At 41.4% G+C, this 19,516-nt stretch overlaps 1 protein-coding gene and 1 pseudogene across 2 annotated transcripts in view; one reads left to right on the forward strand and one right to left on the reverse strand.

Moving 5' to 3' along the window:
- Nucleotides 1-6,169, reverse strand: part of NT5C2 (5'-nucleotidase, cytosolic II) — a 102,879-nt gene extending 96,710 nt beyond the window's left edge. The window contains exon 1 of one of the 2 annotated variants that reach the window (XM_049645662.1): nt 6,099-6,169. The gene's annotated coding sequence lies outside the window, so the exon portion shown is untranslated. Of the gene's footprint in view, nt 1-1,254; nt 3,557-6,098 lie in introns of those variants that run through there. The other variant, XM_049645663.1, reaches the window with a different exon arrangement.
- LOC125932929 (40S ribosomal protein S11-like) lies at nt 6,156-17,692 on the forward strand (annotated as a pseudogene).
- The last annotated feature ends 1,824 nt before the right edge of the window (nt 17,693-19,516 follow it).

The following is a 19,516-nucleotide window of genomic DNA, read 5'->3' on the forward strand; positions in this document are numbered from 1 at the left end:
CCAGGCGCCCCCATTATTGCACTTTTCTATATTGAAATTTATTGCAAATAAAAAGTTGGAATAAAAATTTAAAATTTCTGCACAGGAAAAGAGATTAAACACTGAGAAGGTATTTGCAACACCACAAATGAGAAAGGATTAGTAAATAAAGAGAGCTAGGAACTAATGATGGAAAAGTAAACAAGCCAAGAGAAATCTATAAACAGCAATTCACAGAAAAGGAAACCCTATAATAAATGGATGTAAAGAAGCTCAATCTCACTTATAATCAGGGAAAGCAAATTAAAATGAAATTTTATTTGTTTTAAAATTTAAACGTCTAAACAGTATCAGTGTAAGCATATTGCAAACTGGGAACTCCCACAATCTGCTAAGATTTTGGATTTAGTATTCTAGAAAATAATTTGGCATTATCTAACAAAGTTGAAGATCTTCATACTCTACCACTTAAGATTTCCCTAAGCTTAGAATTCTCACATATGTAAATAAGATGACAATCCAAGAATGTTTATGCTTCATTAATAACAGCAAAAAAATCTTAAATACAGAGAACAAACTAGAGGTTGCTGGGGGGCGTTCTGGGTGGGAAGATGGCTAAATGGGCAAGGGGCATTAAAGAGGACATTTGTTGGGATGAATGAACACTGGGTGTTAACATGTAAGTGATGAAGCACTAAATTCTACTCCTGAAATCATTATTACATTATGCGTTAACTAACTTGGATGTAAATTTAAAAAAATAATAAAAATAAATAAAATAAATAAAGATAATATTTTATTGTTTTGCTAAAAACTTTAGGTCCCATAGCTAGGTTCTTGCTTTATTCTAAATAGGAATCGAGATTTATTGTTTTAAAGTGATACTGTGTAGAAATTACGGATTTATTCCCTTGAAGAAACACCAAAGGTGACAGGTTCATGGTGGAATTCTCATTATACTTTATGATTAAAAAGCTGTATTATATACTATTCAATAAAATTAAATTTTACTTCAAAAAAAATCAGAAATACCTAAAAATCCATAAACTGGTTTATTCATATAATGCAATACTATAGGGCAACTAAAATGAACTAATAAAGACTTATGTATCCACATGCACACATACCAAAAACAATGCTGAACAAAAAAACCATGCTGCAGAATCGTATGTATAACATAAGAGTATATGTACTTTTATGGATATATACATATTAGTAAAAGTAAAAAAAAAACATAACGGGAATGATAATTACTGAATTCATGACCATCTTTACCTCTAGAAGTGGGCAAGAGAAGGCAAGAGAGGGAAACAGGATCAACAAGGATACATACAGGCCTCAGCTGTATCTGTAGTTTTATCCCTTTGAAAAATTTATATTGAAAAAAGAAAACACACAATTAGAAAATAGAAAAAATATATACAGGGGTGTCTGGGTGGCTCAATCAGTTAGGTGTCAGATTCTTGGTTTTGGCTCAGGTCATGATCTCATGGCTCAGGAATTCAAGCCCCACATCGGGCTCCGTGCTGACAGCTCAGAGCTTGCTTGGGATTCTCTCTCCCTCTCTCTCTGTCCCTCCCCTGCTCTCTCACACCTGCTCTCTCTCTAAATATATAAACTAAAAAAAGAGAGAAAACTACACAAAGTAAATATGATGGCCTACAAGGTGATCATTACATGCTTTTCTGTATGTTTAAAAACATTTGAAATATAAAAGTATTTCATATTTTAAAATAAATTTTAACATTAAAGAAACCCCATTAAACTGAACCAAGGAGCTTTTAAAACATATATGCCACTGGACGTCTGAAATGGAAACATACTAATTCCCAACAAACCATATATTTTTGTTTTTGTTTGTTTTATCCATTAAGTTTCAGGCTTCAGACTTCAGTTTTCTCTTTCCAAGCAGATCCTGACATAGCCAGGCTTTTCCATCTTACACTCTTGATATTGCTTCCCAATCAAGATACACACAAAAGGTACGAACAAATAATTCAGCGCTCTCCAAGTCAATTTAAACCTTCTGGTTCTGTACTCTACCCAAAAAGAGGGCAGTTTTTCTGCTCTGCTGGCAATTTTGCCATTTTTACTGGTTTTTTTTTTTTGGGGGGGGGGCTTGCTAATAAGTTGTTTTCCATATAAGAGAGAAAGAAGGAGGGGGCACGTGGGTAGCTCAGTGAGTTAAGCATCCGACTCTTGACTTCAGCTCAGGTCATGATATCACAGTCGTGGGTTCTAGCCCCATGTCAGGCTCTGCACTGGCAGTATAGAGCCTGCTTGATATTCGCTCTCTCCCCCTCTCTCTGCCCCTCACCCATTCACATGCTGTGTCTCTCTCTCTCTCTCAAAATAAATAGATAAACTTTAAAAAAGAAAAAAGAGGGAAAGAGGAAGAAAGGAAGGAACAAATGAAGGACAGCCACCATAAGCTCTGGTAACCAATCACAAAACGCAACCAAATTTCAAAAGTCATATATAAGATATGCTGTTTCAAATGACAAGGAATTTGGCAATCTGTAACAATCTGTAATCAACTTCCTTAAAGCAAAGAACTTTTTTTGGTCTGAACCTAAAAAACAAAGTGAACACCAACCACTCATTAAAAAAGGTTAGCTTATTTCATTAATTCTGCTCTATTGCAAGAAACCCATGTAGCATTATCTTATAAAACAGCTTACCAGAAATTCTCTCTCCAGCCTTATCTCATACTATTACTCTACCACTTTGTTTTAGTGAGAGCAACCTATTCATTAAACCCTCACTACATCCACTTTTGCATCTTCTTACTCTTGTGTCACCATCTTTATCTATTCCCTGATCCCACAAACATGCAGTAATCTTCCCACTTTCAACAATAAACAGTAACAGCTAACATTTATAGAGAATTTAATGTATGCTAGTATTGCTTCAATGGAATTATCCCATTTAACCCACACAACCCTGTGAAATTTGTTCTATTTTCTCCTTTTTGGTGGTGAGAGAAACTGAGTGAGGCTGTTTTCCAAAGTTGCAGAGATGGTAAGTTGCAAGCCAGGTCTCAAACCCAGACTCCAAAAACTAGGCCCTCAAACATATGTGATGCTGTTTACTGGCTCAAAGCACTGACTGCCTTTATTGCTCAAATGTCACTTCACATATGCTCTGTGATATTTAACATTTTGTTTTCATTGATGTTAAGTGGTTCAAAATACTACATTCCTTCAACAAAAATTTACTGAGAGACTGTATGCCGGGCAGTGTTGACTACTTGCTATAAAAGCATGTTATAGAGCCTCTACAAATGAAAAGTAGATGAATTCTTCAGATACACGGCCATCTCAGAAATATGGGTAAATGCAAAATTAAAAGCAGTATGTACAGGGACGTGTGGGTGGCTCACTCAGTTAAGCAACTGACTCTTGGTTTCAGCTCAGATCATGATCTCAGTTTCATGGGTTCAAGCCCTGTATCAGGCTCTGCACTGGCAGTGTAGAGCCTGCTTGGGATTCTTTCTCTCCCTCTCTCTGTCTACCCCTCCCCCATTCTCAGGGTCTCTGCCTCTCTCAAAATAAATAAGCTTTAAAAAAATACATACAAAAATTAAAAAAAAAAAAAAAAAAAAAAAAAAGGGGGCGCCTGGGTGGCTCAGTCGGTTGAGCATCCGACTTCGGCTCAGGTCACGATCTCACGGTCCGTGAGTTCCAGCCCCGCGTCGGGCTCTGTGCTGACTGCTCAGAGCCTGGAGCCTGTTTCACATTCTGTGCCTCCCTCTCTCTCTGACCCTCCCCCGTTCATGCTCTGTCTCTCTCTGTCTCAAAAATAAATAAACGTTAAAAAAAAAATTTTTTTTTAAATAAAAAAATACATACATAGTAATTTAAACTACATAAAAACAGGGGGCGCCTGGGTGGCTCAGCCAGTTAAGCACCGGACTTCAGCTCAGGTCATGATCTCATGGTTGGTGAGTTTGAGCACCAAGTCAGGCTCTGTGCTGACAGCTCAGAGCCTGGAACCTGCTTCGGATTCCGTGTCTCCCTTTCTCTCTTCCCCTCCCCTGCTCACACTCTGTCTCTGTCTCTCAAAAATAAATAAAACGTTAAAAAACTAAAAAAATAATAAACTACATAAAAACAATGCTTAGATGAGGAACTGGAAAAGAACAACAGTCATAAATAGTATGAAAAGGTTGGGGTTTGTTTTTTGTTCCTCAGTATTTCACTGAATTAAGCTTTTTGTTAAGAGCAATGAAAAGATGTATTAAAACAAACATGTTATGAGTGCTTTCTTTCCCCCATGAAACAGCAGAAACAGCCTAGAGAGACAGATGAATGAACATCCCTCCTCCTAACATCCCACTGTCAACTGGTTTCCTTTAAGAAGATACACTTGATGTCAGTAGTAAAGCTTGCAGATACATAATACCTCTCTACATAAATCTCCCCACAATTACAAACTTTTGGAAACTTGTAGCTAATTACAAATTTTCATACATGGAATCAAATCGTGGAACTGACCAAAACCCTGCAGAACATCTCCTTCAGCCCTCTCATTTTACAGACTGATTACTAAATTCTAGGTTAATGACAGTAAATGCAGCAACCTATAAGAGCCGAAATTGTAGTGGCTTATATTGCAAAAGAAATGAATTTCAGAAACAAAGTCTATGTGTGCTAGCATTGGCCTATGGAGTTCTCATTTTAATTACTGACTAGCTGTGTCCTTTGGAACTTAACCTCTACAGGCCTGGACGTCTTCATCTAGATAAATTCTAACCATTGCTGAAAAGTGTCTCAGTAGGGGAGCCTAGCTGGCTCAGTGGGAGAGCAAGTGACTCTTGATCTCAGGGTTTTGAGTACAAACCCCACTTTGGGCGTGAAGCCTACTTTAAAAAACTTAAATTAGGAAAGAAAAATGTCCTAGTAAATTTCAAGAAGACCTAAATCACATTAAGTTTCCATGGTAAATGGTACTGTTTCAACATTCCTCCCTTCAAGTTAGTTAGCAGAAATTGCACCTGCTCTCTGAAGAGGCAAAATGAACAGTGTCCAGCCATTATGAAACAAATAGAGTTCAACCAAGAACCTCTCTGCACCCGGACACAAACAACCCTATAAAGTGACTAGTCACTGCAGAGCACTGTGCTTTGCAATACATCCCTCAAACCTAACGGGACCGACCGCACTGGAAAAAACCAAATCTGACACCAAGCTCTACCGACTGCTTTTAAAAGCTGAGGCCTACTGACGTCAAACCCCCCAAACGTTATGCTTAACGACTAATGGTTCAGGCCTCTGATGTGCATCTCCCCTCTCGACTATCACCAGCTTCAGGGATCCCCAGAAAAGGAAAGGAACGGACCGCCACCGGACGGCTGACCCCGGACTTGAGAGCCCTTTGGAAAGAACAAGCATGGTTTTTGCGGCGGTTTGCGATTCGCGGTGAGCTTTCCAAGAAGCACTGCAAGGACAGAACTGGCATGTGGGCTATCAAGCTGGCAATTTCCGGCGGGTCTTGCTAAAACGCTGTCAACCTCGCCTCCTTCCACAGCTGTCCGCTAGTTCCCTGGGGTCCACCCCGACAGCGCAGGGGTTGAGGCCCATCAAGAGGGCGGAACCACTGGCCTCTGGCGAGGACGGCGAAAGCCGGCGTCGGCCGGAAAAATAAGCAGAACTGAGTAAAGAGGTATCCGCCTGAGGCGGGGTGGGGGCTGCCACCAGCGTGAGGAAAGCGGGGGAACAGGACGTGACACGACGAGGCTGGCTCTGAGGAGACGAAGGGCCGCGCTCCGAGGGTAAGGCGAGTCCCGACGAGCCGAAGGCATGGAAACAATGGCGCGGGCGTGACGTGAGGCTGGGGGCGTCGCCGCGACGCGGAGGTAGGGGCCAATCTGAGGCAGGGGCGAGCTGCGGGGGGAGGGGGTGGGAACGCCGTGCGGGGACGCGGGCGCCGAGCCCTCAGACACGCAGGCGAACGCTGGGAGGGGCGCAGCGGCCCGGGTGGGGCAGGGGCAGGCGCTGGCCCCCGGTCCCCGGTCCCCGGTCCCAAGTAGCGCGCTCGGACACGCACCCTCCCTCGCGTGCTTGCTGGCTCGCTCGCCCGCTCCCTCCCCGCCCTCCCGCGGGTCCAGCCGCACTCACCGGCCCCGCCGCACGGCAGCAATCCCAGCGCGCAACTGCCGCAGCCGCCTCGGCGCGCGCCTTCCCCGCCCCCGCCGCCCTGGCACCGCCCCCAGCTCGCGCCCTGCCAGGGACCGGCGCGCTGTTCTTTCCCCAGCTCCTCCGCATAACCCGGTCGCCACGACGCTCCCTAGCTGGTCTGGCAGAGAGGAGCCGCGATGCTGGCGTGCGCGCCTCGGGCTCTAGCGCTCAGGTTTGCTAGATCCACAAACAACAGAACATCAGTTGTTGCCGAGCTGTGGGGTAACGCGTGTTGACAATCCTTACATGTCTTTTAGGTCTGCATCCCTTGGCCTTGTGCCCCGCCCCTCAGCAAGGCCCGGGGCTACCTAGCCTTGGCCAACGCTCCAACGCTTTTCCTTAGAGGGATGGGGCACCCTTTTTCCCAGTCACAGAATCTTCTGGTCGAATGGACCTCAAAGCCACTCTGGTCCAGACCCCCAGAGCACCCTTGAATCCCATTGACAATTAAAAGCACTAGCTTTGGAGTTTGTCAGAACAGGCTGGAATTCCAGTTCCACCACTTACAAATTGTGTGACCTTGGGCAAATTACCTGACCTCACTACCTAGTTCCCTCATCTATAATACAGGAACAGATAACAATAGTACGTACAGGTGTTACAGGATGAAACAGTAGAGGGAAGGTGCTTAGCACAGTCCTGGCACACAGCACTCAATAAATGTTTGTATTGACCCACCACCAATTCTAAAGAAGACCCCAAGTGACAGAAAGCCCACTATTTCCAGAGCAATGCATTCCTCAGCAGCGCTGACAACGGTAATAAAGTGTTTCTGAAGCCTCTACTTTCTGGCCCAAGTCCTATCCCTTGGGAGCCTCAGAGAACAAACCGGTCTAATCTCTCTTTGACTTCTACTTTTCAGATACTTGAAGATTTCTGCCCAAGGTCTTCTTTTGTTCTGGACCAGTATCTCCCTTTACTGGGGGAGGGAAGGTCTTTGTCCTCATTCTCCTCATGAACCTAGTAGGTTTGAATGTGGCTCCTGTAGAGTATATCACCCAAAACGGAATCAAATGTTTGTAGTACCATCAGAGCAAAGCAGTCCCCTAACTTCCTCCTTATAGGACTTACTGCCTTCCATTCACACAGTGAAGTTCTTGGCTTCCGCACTATTGACTCATTGCGCTTGCCATCAACTAAAACCTTCAAGACTTTTAAATAACTGCTCTGCTGGAGCATTTTTTTTAACTCTCTGGTGGTTTTTGAGCCAACTTCAATTCAGGTCAGCTGAGGACAGGCCTTGGACCTCTCACCTACTAGATTTTTCAGGATTATGTGAGAAAAAGGAATAGGAGTTGGAAGTTCATCTAATACCATCTTTAAACCAAGTGTTTTTGGGAAAAGTTCAGGATTTCTGTCTAAAGACCATCCCACTGAGCAAATAAAATGCATGCATATATATATGTGTGTGTGTGTGTGTGTGTGTGTGTGTGTGTATGCATATATATGTATATATATACATACACACACACACACACACACACATATATATATGTATATAAAATCCAACAGCAAGAAAAAGTGCACACACACAAACACACACAAACTAAAAGGAAATATATAAGTATGTTACTCAGGGTGGTTTCTTCTTTATACTTTTCCATAAATTTCCCAGGTTTTCTACATTGTTTATACTACTTTTATAATCAAGAACTGTGTTTCCAAAAAAAACCAGAACAAGTAATTTTAAAAATCAGAGACATGTAATAACTTTAAAAATTGGGAAACAAACTTAAGACATAACTGACTAAGAAAAAATTTGTAATATATAAAACAAAGGATTTGTATCTGGAACATACAAAGGATTCTTAACAAATCAATAAGAAGAAAAATCTACTAGAAAAATGGGCAAATAATATAAATAGGCAGTTCACAGAAAATACAAATTGCTAACAAATACACAAAAAAGTACTATCTCACTGGTAACCAAGGAAATGGAAATTAAAACTGAGATTGGCAACAATTTTCAATCTTCATAATATCAAAAGAATATAAATTGGCATCTCCACTTTAGAGGGCAACTGAACAACATCTATTAAATCCATGTCTCAGCAATACCACTTCTACTTATCTAACTGTATGTAATATGGAGGTGTGTATAAGGATAATTACTATGATATTGTTAAAAAATAAAATGTGAGGGTGCTGGGGTGGCTCAGTCGGTTGAGCGTCCAACTTTTGATTTCAGCTCAGGTCATGATTTTACTGTTCATGAGATCCAGCCCTACATCAGGCTCTGTGCTAACAGAAAAAAGTTAAATAAACTTAAAAAATAAAAAATATTTAAAGTTAAATAAATAAAGTTAAATAAACTTTAAAACAGTAAAAAACATTTAAAGTTAAATAAACTTTTAAAATTTTTTAAAAATTAAATTTAAAGAAAGAAAATGTGGAATCAGCCTTAATGCCCATCACTAGGGGAGTGGCTAAATAAAATTTAGAATGCTCATAATGGAATTCTATAGAGGATTTAAAAGAAGTGACCTTGATCTATATGTTAATATAGATTTATCTCAAAATCATATAGCTGAATGTAAGCAGCAAGTTGCAACATGATATATAATATGTATATTATATTGATATTTTTAAAAAATCTTCCTCAAAATGGATAACTTCAGTCTAATTATGAAAAATCATCAGACAAACCCAAATCAAGGGATATTCTACAAAATACCTGACCTGGACTATTCAAAAGGATTAAGGTTGGGGTGCCTGGCTGGCTCAGTTGGGAGAACATGTAACTCTTAATCTCGGGGTCAAGAGTTCGAGCCCCATGTTGGGTGCAGAGATTACTTAAAAGTAAATAAATAAATGAACTTAAAAAAAATGGAAGCCTTTAAAAAAAAAAGTGTTAGGGTCATGGAAGTCAAGGAAAGACTGAGAACTGTCACAGGCTGGAGGAAGCTAAAGAGAAAACTAAATGCAGTGTTGGATCCTGGAACCATAAAAACACATTAGTGGAAAAACTGGTAAAGTTTTAACAAAGTTTATAATTTAATAGTATATTGTACCAGTGTTAATTTCTTAGTTTTGACCATTAAACCAGAGTTATGGAACCTGTTAATATTAGGAGAGGCTGAGTGAAGGTATACTGGAACTTTCTGTTCAGATCTTTGCAACTCTTCTGTATATCTAAAATTATTTCAAAATAAAATGTTAAAACACTTTGCAACTCTCCTGTAAACTAAAATTACTTTCAAAATAAAATGTTAAAATAGACATAAATACCATTATCTCTTATCAACACTGCTATAGACAATGTTTGTATCCCCTTCTAAATTCAGATGATGAAACCTAATGCCTAATGTGATGGTGTGTAAAGGTGGGGCCATTGAAAGGTAATTAGGTCATGAGGGCAGAGTCCTCATAAATGGAATGAGTGCCCTTATAAAAGAGACCCCAGAAAACTTCCTACCTTCTCTGCTCTGTAAGGACAAAGTAAGAAGACAGCTGTCTCTGAACCAGGAAACAAGCCTTCACCAAATCTGCTGGTGCCTTGCTCTTGGCCTTCCCAGCCTCTAGAACTGTGAGGAATTTTATAGGCTACTAAGTGACTGGTATACTATTATAGCACCCCAAACTAAGACAATCACACATTAAATTTGTAAAAGATTTTTAAAACAGGTTATAAGGCTACATGCCAAACTCATCAGAAGTTATCTCTAGGGGTGCCTGGGTGGCTGTCAGTTAAGCATCAGACTCTTGAGTTCTGTTCAGGTCATGATCTCACAGTTCATGAGGTAGAGCCCCACGTTGGGTTCTGTGCTGACAGCGCAGAGCCTGCTTGGGATTCTCTCCCTCTTAGGATTCTGCTCCTCCCCCACTTGTGTGTGTGTGTGTGTGTGTGTGTGTGTGTGTGTGTGTCTCAAAATAAATAAATAAACTTAAAAAAAATTCTCTCTTAAAAAAAAAAGCTATCTCTATCTCTAAAGATGGGGTAAGGGGCCAAGATTGGGGGTAAGTTCAAGGGGAGTTTAATTTAGTTTTACTGTTTCTGAAGATAAGTGTATTCATGTATTGTTTTTGTAACCAGAAATTATTATTTTTTTTAATTGCAGAAGAAAGGAAAAGGACAGGGCATTTGGCCTTATGACTCCTTCTGGAGTAAGACAAGCCATACCAAGTATGAAAGAACTGAACCTTCTAACAGAAGAGTGGGGAGCCTGAGGAAGCAAAGGAGCCTTAAGTGGCTTGCTTGTGATCTCTAACTTGGCATGGGCTGAAGGGCCTGGGCAGTGAGTGCTTAAAAAGAGAGGCCATTCTACTGTGGCCTTGGATGGCCTCTCACCAAACTTCCTGCCCAGCACCCACATGGCTGTCCCACCCCTCTGATTAATACTATTTTCCCCAGAATACCATAAAAGTCTGAGTCAACCAGAACGTAAGCAGCATTCACAGGTTACTCATCAGTTTTCTGCTCCCTGGTAGAAACTCTCAGAGAAATGCAAACATTGCTTAACACCCTGGCCTGGGGCCTAGAAACAACCTCCTGCTGCCCAAAACTCTTTGTCTCAGGAAGTGTTCAATCTTAGATCCAATCAGCCACCTCATTTGTCTCCTCTGTTTTTCATCCTTCTTTATCTAATAGCATAGGATCAGCACTTACCATGATAAGTGCCAGTACAGGCATTATGGAAGAAGCCAACCATAAAATGTTTAGTCTAGCTAGAAATGTCTATTTCTAGTCCAATTTGAGAAATGGGACATCCATGTAAGACTTAGAAGGACCTACATTTATTCAAAAACATGCAGTGAGCTTCTACTCTGTGCCTAATACTGATCAATAGAGACGTGGGTTTCTGCAGGAGGTTTCTGACTGCTTGGAAAGATGAGCTTTAAATGAATAATTATTTTATCACAATTTTAGGGAAGTGATATTCAGGAAAAGTAAAAGATACAATGAGGGAAAACAAAATAGGGGCTAGGTTTTGGGATAGGGAGAGGGTCAGGAAGGGAACTTTCCCTAAGGAAATAACATCTCACCTGAGACCTGAAGGATGAGTAGGACTTCAACTAAAAAGAGAGAGGGGCTTGCTTGGAAGAGTGAGGATTCCTGAAAGAGGGACCAGTAGATACAAAGGCCTGAAAGTAGGGATGAACCTGTGTATGTATAAAATGATCTGAAGCCTAGAGAGAAAAGGCAGAGAGAAAAGGAGAAAGTGGCAAAAAAAAAAAAAAAAAGGACCTGGAAAGAGGCAGGATCAGACCTTGCAGGGCACCGTAGACCAGATAAATGATTATCTTACCCTAAGTGTGTCGAAGAGTAATTGAGGCCATAAAGTGAAGGAGTTGCACGGATCAGCTCTGCAGTTTAAATGAATGGAATGTAATCAACCAATCGTCTCAGGCATTTATGAAAATTATTTCATTTCGGGGCACCTGGGTGGTTCAGTTGGTTGAGCGTTGGACTTCGGCTCAAGTCATGATCTCTCAGTTCATGAGTTTGAGCCCCGCATGGGGCTTGCTGCTGTCAGCACCCAGCCTGCTTCGGATCCTCTGTTCCTCTCTCCCTCTGCCCCTCCCCCACTTATGCTCGTTCTCTCTCTCTCTCTTTCTCTCTCTCAAATAAATAAATAAATAAAACTATTTCTAAAAAAGAAATAATTTTCTTTTTATTATTGAGAAAGACAAGATCTGCAAGTTCTATGACAATCATTTCATTTACTGAACATCTAGCAGGTGGTAAATACTGGAGATCCCCTATCCACACTTTACCCCAGAGTTGCTGAACATCTATTTAGGTAATTAGACACTTGGGTAAAACATAAAGGCAGGTCATTATATTCCAGATGCCTAAGAGCTTCAGAGTTTCAGGAGAGATGGATTCCAGAGCAGACAGAAGAGTCAGAATCAAATACATAGATGTGCTACTTCATACCTATGAGGATAGCTAAAGTTAAAAGGGAAAAAAAAGCAACATAACAAGTGTTGACAAGGATGTACAGAAACTAGAACACTCTTGCATTTCTGGTAGAAATGTAAAATGGTACAGCCTCTATGGAAAACAGCTTGGTGGTTCCTCAGAAAGCTAAACATAGAATTACCTTACGATCCAACAATTCCACTTCTGGGTATATATCCAAAAAGATTGAAAATAGGGACTCAAACAGACACCTTTATACTGATGTTCATAGTAGCATAATTTACAGTAGCTAAAAAGTGGAAGCAACCCAAGAGTCCATTAATACATGAATGGATAAACAAAATGTGGTACATACATACAAAGGAATGTTATTCAGCCATAAGAATGAATGAAGTTCTGGTACCTGCTACAACCTGGATGAACCTTGAAAACATTATGCCAAGTAAAATAAGCCAAACACAAAAGGACAAATACTATGTGATTTCACTTATGCGAAATATCTAGAACAGGCAAATTCATACAGACAGAAAGTAGATTAGAGATTACTGGGGGCTGGCAGGGGAGTTATTACTTAATGGGGACAGAGTTTCCATTTGGATCATGGAAAAAAAGAGTTTTGCAAATAGACAGTGGTACCTTTTTCAGGCAGTCAGGAAGACGGCAGACATTCAGACAGAGTGTGCCTACCAAAAGCAGCCAATCATCTTTCAAAATAACAAAAGGGTTCTGCTTAGAGAAACTGGCAAGGAGATGCTCCCTCAATACTACAAAAACACTGGTCTGGGCTTCAGGATGCCCAAGGAGACCAGTGAGGGCACCTAGATCATTAAGAAAAGCCTCTTTACCAGTAATGTCTCCATCAGAGGGCAGGTTCTGTTTGGCATGGTGACCAAGATGAAGACGCAGAGGACCACTGTCATCTTCCAAGACTACCTCCACTGCATATCAAAGTACAACCACTTTGAGAAACCCACAAGAACATGTCTGTGCACCTGTCCCCGTGCTTCAGAGATGTCCAAATTGATGACATAGTCACAGTGGGTAAGTGCAGGTCCTTGAGCAAGACTGTGCGATTCAATGTGTTCAAAGTCATGAAGGCCGCTGGTACCAAAAAGCAATTCCAGAAGTTCTGAGACTAGACATCTGCCCACGCTCCTGATGAAAATAAAGTTATTTTCCCTGTCGAAAGGAAGGAAGGAAGAAGAAAAGGCAGTGCTGATGGTTGCACAACACTATAAATGTACCTAATGCCATTAAAATGTTTAAATGTTTATTTATTTCTTTTGAGAGAGAGTGAGCACAAGCAGAGTAGGGAAAGAGAGAGAGGGAGAAAGAGAATCCCAAGAAGGCTCCACTATGTCAGCACAGAGCCTGATGTGGGGCTGCATCTCAGGAACCTTGAAATCATGACCTGAGCCAAAATCAAGAGTCGGGACGCTTAACCAACTGAGCCACCCAGGGGTCATTTTTAAGTGTTTTAAAAGTTTAAAATGGCAAATTCTGTTATATATATTTTACCACAGTGAAAATTAAAAAAAAATTTTTTAATTTATTTTTTAATTTATTTTGAGAGAGAGATAGAGAGCAAGCAGGGGAGGGGCAGAGCAAGAGGGAAACAGAATCCCAAGCAGGCTCCACACCACCAGCACAGAGGCCCATGCAGGGCTGGAACCCCCCAACCACAAGATCTTGAGCCAAAAGCAAGAGTTGGATGCCTAACCGATGAGCCACCCAGGCGACCCCAAAAAAATTTTAAAGGAATTGAACACATATTTATATAGGACCATTTCCTCCGTGTCCACTGGGCTCCTTCCATATGGCCACTTTTCAGTTCCCGGTCCACATGTCCTTGCTTATACTGTTTCCTCTGCATGAAAAGCTCTTTTCCCCTTTTGAACCCTATTCATCTTTTAGGTGTTAGCTCAAATGTTACTTGGAGAGGTCTTACCACTCTCTTTACCCTGGTATTTTCTTTCATGCTGTCCTTTACTTCCCCATCTCTCCAGTTCCCTTCCCTTCCCACAATCACAATTAAAGAAGTTTTTGTGTGAATATGTCTTTAATATCTGCCTGCTCATTAGGCTGTAAGCTCCAGGAGGGCATGGACAGTATCCATCTTGTCCACTGAGAAGGGATACAATGCCTACCTAGCCCAGGTAGGTGCTGGTACAGTGGGGATTGGGGATTCCATATATTTTTTTAAATAAGTTAATTAATAACTAAATGAATGTGTGGTAGGATTGTGAGTGGATTTTATTTTAATGCCTTCTACAAGGTTGTGTCTTGATTAAATTATTTTTAAAAACGGGGGGGTGGGGGGAGCGGGGGGAGCACACCAGAGCTCTCATTCTTTCATCCCTGTGCTCTACCTTGTGAAGTCCTAAGCATCTCTTGGAGCAGGAACCTGAGCCAGACACCAGTACAATCTGTTTCCAGATAGATCTGATATGTTGCCAACTGTTCCAACCTTGGAGTCTAAATGTCCACCTAAATAAGTGATAAGTTGTTGGACTTAAAATGGAACACCTCTGGGGCACCTGAGTGGCTCAGTCAGTTAAGTGTCTGACTCTTGATTTCAGCTCAGGTCATGATCTCACAGTTTGTGAGTTCAAGCCCCTAGTCAGGCTCTGTGCTGACAGCAAGGAGCTTACTTGGGATTCTCTATCTCCCTCTCTCTCTGCCCCTCCCCCACTCGAGCTCTGTCTCTGTCTCTCAAAAATGAATAAACGTTAAAAAAATTTTTTTTTTAAATGTGTTTGAAAACTACCAGTCCAGGCTCTGGAGGACCTCTCAGAAGGACTTTGCATGGACTCAGGTTCCAAGCTACAAGGTCTTACTGATCTTATCCAAAGTTCATTGACTTTGCCGCTGTTGTCTTGTGCTCCGTAAAAGGACATTTGCCCATTCTGATTCTTCCAGTGGTGTTGTGGAAAGGCCTCAAAAGAGATCACTGACAGCAGCTCAATACAGACCAGGCAGCTTAGTCCATAGGCAGCTTCTGTCTATGGAATCAGAGGCTAAAAATAGATCATTACAAGCCACAAAAGTCTTAAATTGCTTCTAACTAGGCAGCATGGTGTAGGGATTAAGAAAATGGATTCCCGAGCCAGACACTCTGGCTTCAACTTCTGGCTCTGCAGCTAACTAGCTGTGACCCTGGACAGGTTTCTTCATACTCTCATATCTTAGTTTTCTCCTCTTCATAATGGAGGTGGAGATAATAATAGTGTCTACCTCATAGGCTTGATGAGGATTAAATGAGATCATATTTGTACAGCATTTGAGACAGGGCCAGGCATCCAGTAAGTACTATATAAATAAATAAGTAGCAATGGTACTTTTCTTTCTGTATGAATTTATGAATGGCAAAGCCCAAATCCTGGCATTTTAAGTCTTCTACTGTTTGATGTTTTACCACTACTGTCGAGGTAAGGCTCTTTCTGCAGCCTCCCACACCTCTGAGGAATTGGGGTCACACGGCCCTCTGAAATGGTAAGTGGTTACCAGATCCTGGATTCCTTCACTCAGTAATATTTCAAAAGCAATTTTGGGGGTTCCCATAGGGTGGTCATCTTTGGATTATGCCATTCAGGACATTAAAATAAACTGCCATCTACTATCATTACTATTTCATGAAAGGCAATTTTAACACCAAAAAAGTAGGAAATAGGAAAAACATAATCTCAGAATAAAAGGCAGGGCTTCTTCAACTGTCCATTGATGGATGAACGGATAAAGAAGATGTGGTATATCTATACAATGGAGTATTACTCGGCAATCAAATAGGATGAAATCTTGCCATTTGCAACTACGTGGATAGAACTCAGATGGTATTATGCTAAGGGAAATTAGTCAGTCACAAAGACAAATACCATATGACTTCACTCATATGAGGAATTTAAGATATAAAACAGATGAACATAAGGGGAGGGAAGAAAAATAATATAAAAACAGGGAAGGGGACAAAACATAGGAGACTCTTAAATATAGAGAACAAACAGGGTTGCTGGAGGGGTTGTGGGAGGGTGGATGGACTAAATGGGTAAGGGGCATTAAGGAATCTACTCTTGAAATCATTGTTGCACTATATGCTAACTAACTTGGATGTAAATTCTTTTTTAAAAAGGCAGGTATTCTTTTTGTTTTAAGTTTATTTACTTATTTTGAAAGAATGAGAAAGAGAAAATGAGCTGGGGAAGGGCAGAGAGAGAGAGACAGAGGGAGGAAAGAGAATCCCAAGCAGGCTCCATGCTGTCAGCACGGAGCCTGACTTGAGGCTTGATCTTATTAACCATGAGATCATGACCTGAACTGAGATCAAGAGTTGTATGCTTAACTGACTGAGCCACCCAGGCACCCCAAAAGGCATGGATTTAAAGTAAACTGAGCTTAGTAAAAAATCAATACCCTTTTTTGTTCCTTTGTTGTTTAATCTTGAACCAGCAGCCAAGAGCCAACTCTTGTCTAAGACCCAGCATTTGGTTAACACTGCTCTACACAGCCCTTCTGAGTGTTCTTGAACATCCTGGACACTGTAACTAAATATACCTTAAAGCTAGTCCTGAACACCCCAACTTTATAAAACTGAAGTTGTTTGCTAATAATCCTGGAGAACACTGCTATGCTCAGAGTAGATGGGCCACAACTGGAAGGGGTTATTTTAGTTGTTCCCTGTAGCACAAATTGGGTCATTTAGAACCTTGGCTCTAATTCCAAGGAGTCAGGAAGGCCTCTGAGCTACCCAAGTGTTTTAGAAAGTCCCTCCCAGTTCTGCGTCCCCTTTACTCTCATACCACTACCATACACACGAGGCTTCTGAAACCAGATGTGTGAGCAATTCTCTGTAACAACTGAGTATCAACAATTTAACTCAATTCTCACACTTTGCCTTGAGAGTGTCCAGATCCCACAGGGTAAGGGCTCAGTCTCATGAGACGGCTCCCCACTTTGAATGCCAGTCACAAGTAATAGGTGCCCAGCTTACTATAACTTCTGTCTGACTTAGCTACAGATCAAAGGTTCTCATGACCTCTTCCCCCTTGGATTCAATTATTTGTTAAAAGAGCCACTCACAGGGGTGCCTGGTTACCTCAGTCACTGGAGCCTGCAACTCTTGATCTCAGGGTTGTGGGTTTGAGCCCTAAGTTGGGTGTAGAGATTACTTAAAAATAAAATCTTTTTTTTTTCAAGTTTATTTATTCATTTGGTGTGTGTGTGGTGGGGGGAGGTGCAGAGAGAAGGGGAGAGAATCCTAAGCAGGTTCTTCACTATCAGCCTAGAGCCAGACGTGGGGCTCAAACTCACAAACCATAGGATCATGACCAGAGCTGAAATCAATAGTCAGTGCTCAACCCACTGAACCACTCAGGCACCCCCAAAAATAAAAATTTTTCTAAGTTTATTTATTTCTTTTGAGAAAGAGAGAGAGAGAGCATGAGCAGGGAAGGGGTAGAGAGAGGGAGAAAGAGGATCCCAACCAGGCTCCACATTGTCAGCTCAGAGCCTGACACAGGGCTCGAACCCACAAACTGTGAGATCATGACCTGAGCCAAAACCAAGAGTCAGATGCTTAACCAACTGAGACACCCAAGTGCCCTGCAAAAATAAAATCTTTAAAAAACAAATGAAATGAAATAAAATAAAATAAAATAAATAAAATCTTAAAAAAAAAGAGCCACTCCCAGAACAAACACCTACTTGTGTTTATTAGTTTATTAAATGACATGATAAAGGGTACAGATGAACAGCTGGATGAAGAGGTTTGGGGAGGTTCCCACACACAGGAGCTTTTATTTCCATGGAGTTGTCTCCCAGTATATTGATGTGTTGTATTCACCAACCTGGAGATTCTCTGAACCCCACACTGTGGGGATTTTTATGGAGGCTTAATCATGTAGGCATGATTGACCAATTCTATTTTTAGCTCCTTGCCCTTTGTAAGAGAATGAAGGGAAGGGCTGAAAATTCTAAGCTTCTAATCATGGATTGGTCTTTCCAGTGATCAGCCCTCATCCAGGAGCCATTTATGACTCTATGAGAGTCACCCTCATTAGAACAAAAGACAGGGGCGCCTGGGTGGCTCAGTCGGTTAAGCGTCCGACTTCAGCTCAGGTCACGATCTCGCGGTCCGTGAGTTCGAGCCCCGCGTCGGGCTCTGGGCTGATGGCTCAGAGCCTGGAGCCTGCTTCCGATTCTGTGTCTCCCTCTCTCTCTGCCCCTGCCCCGTTCATGCTCTGTCTCTGTCTCAAAAATAAATAAAAAACGTTAAAAAAAAAAATTAAAAAAAAAAAGAACAAAAGACAGTCCTATCACCCAGGGATTACAAGGGTTTCCGGAGCTCTGTACCAGGAATCAGGAAAAGGGAACAACATGTATTTTCTTCTCTCTCACAGTGAGTGTGCAGGTTTTCTTCCTAGACACAGTAAGAGAGTCCAGGAAGGAGAGTCAGGGTTCAGGGACTGTCATGCTGATTCTGCTGCTAATCTACTGTGTAATTTTGGTGAGGCCCTTAACCATTCAGAGACCTGTTCTACTCCTCTACAAAATGGAGGCAATAATACCTGCTCTGCATTCCTCAAGGTTGCTATGGGAATCAAACAAATAATGGCTATGAATATGGTGTTAAAGCACTGTAAAGGAATGAGTATTTGTTAACTCTCAGCCCCTACCCCCTTCTAGTCAGGGCCTCAAGTTTCCCTACTAACTTAATGCCAACGATCCTTTCCTCCACCCTCTTCTTTAGCCTGACTAGGGCTCCATAGCACAACACTCCAGGGGAGACTTCTAGGCCTTGGTTTAGAGCAGTGTGGTAAGGAAGAGCTGATTTTTTTTTTCTCCTTCTCAGAGCCTTGGTCTCCAAAGTCTCTCCAGATGGAGGGAGCTGAGCTCCTAAGTATTAAACACTCAGGAACCCACAAACACTCTTGGAGTTCCAGCTAAGTGAGCCTGTCCAATAATACTTCCTGCTAAACTAACAAAGGGTGATAGCAGGAGAATGCTGGGAGACATTCCATTCTCCTGCCTCCAAGGAATCTTGGCAGCTCAACTTTCTAGTGCGTTATATCTGGAAGAAACTTTAGATCAGTGGTTCTCAATGCTGGCTGAACATTAGAATCACCAGGGGAGCTTTTAAAAAATATCCATGCCAGATTGTATCTCACACCAATTAAATCAGAATCTTGGGGGTAGGGACCTAGACATCAGTATTTTTAAAGCTCCCCAGATGATTGCAATGTGCAGCCTAGTTTGAGAACCACTGTCATAGATAATCCAGGTCAAACACCTCATTTTAATGAAGTAAAAATAGGTCCTGGGAGTTTATGAGTTTTGTGCAAAGTCATACAACTGGTTAGAATTTGAAATATCAATTCAATAAGTTGATGATAATAACAGCTAATTTTTGTTGAGCATTTACTGGTAAGCAACCTGCACTTTATAAACATAATCTCACTTAATCATCACAATAATCTTAGAAACCTGAGAAACCTCAGAAAAC

This window comes from Panthera uncia, chromosome D2 (assembly GCF_023721935.1).
Source record: "Panthera uncia isolate 11264 chromosome D2, Puncia_PCG_1.0, whole genome shotgun sequence".
NCBI classification, from domain to species: domain Eukaryota; kingdom Metazoa; phylum Chordata; class Mammalia; order Carnivora; family Felidae; genus Panthera; species Panthera uncia.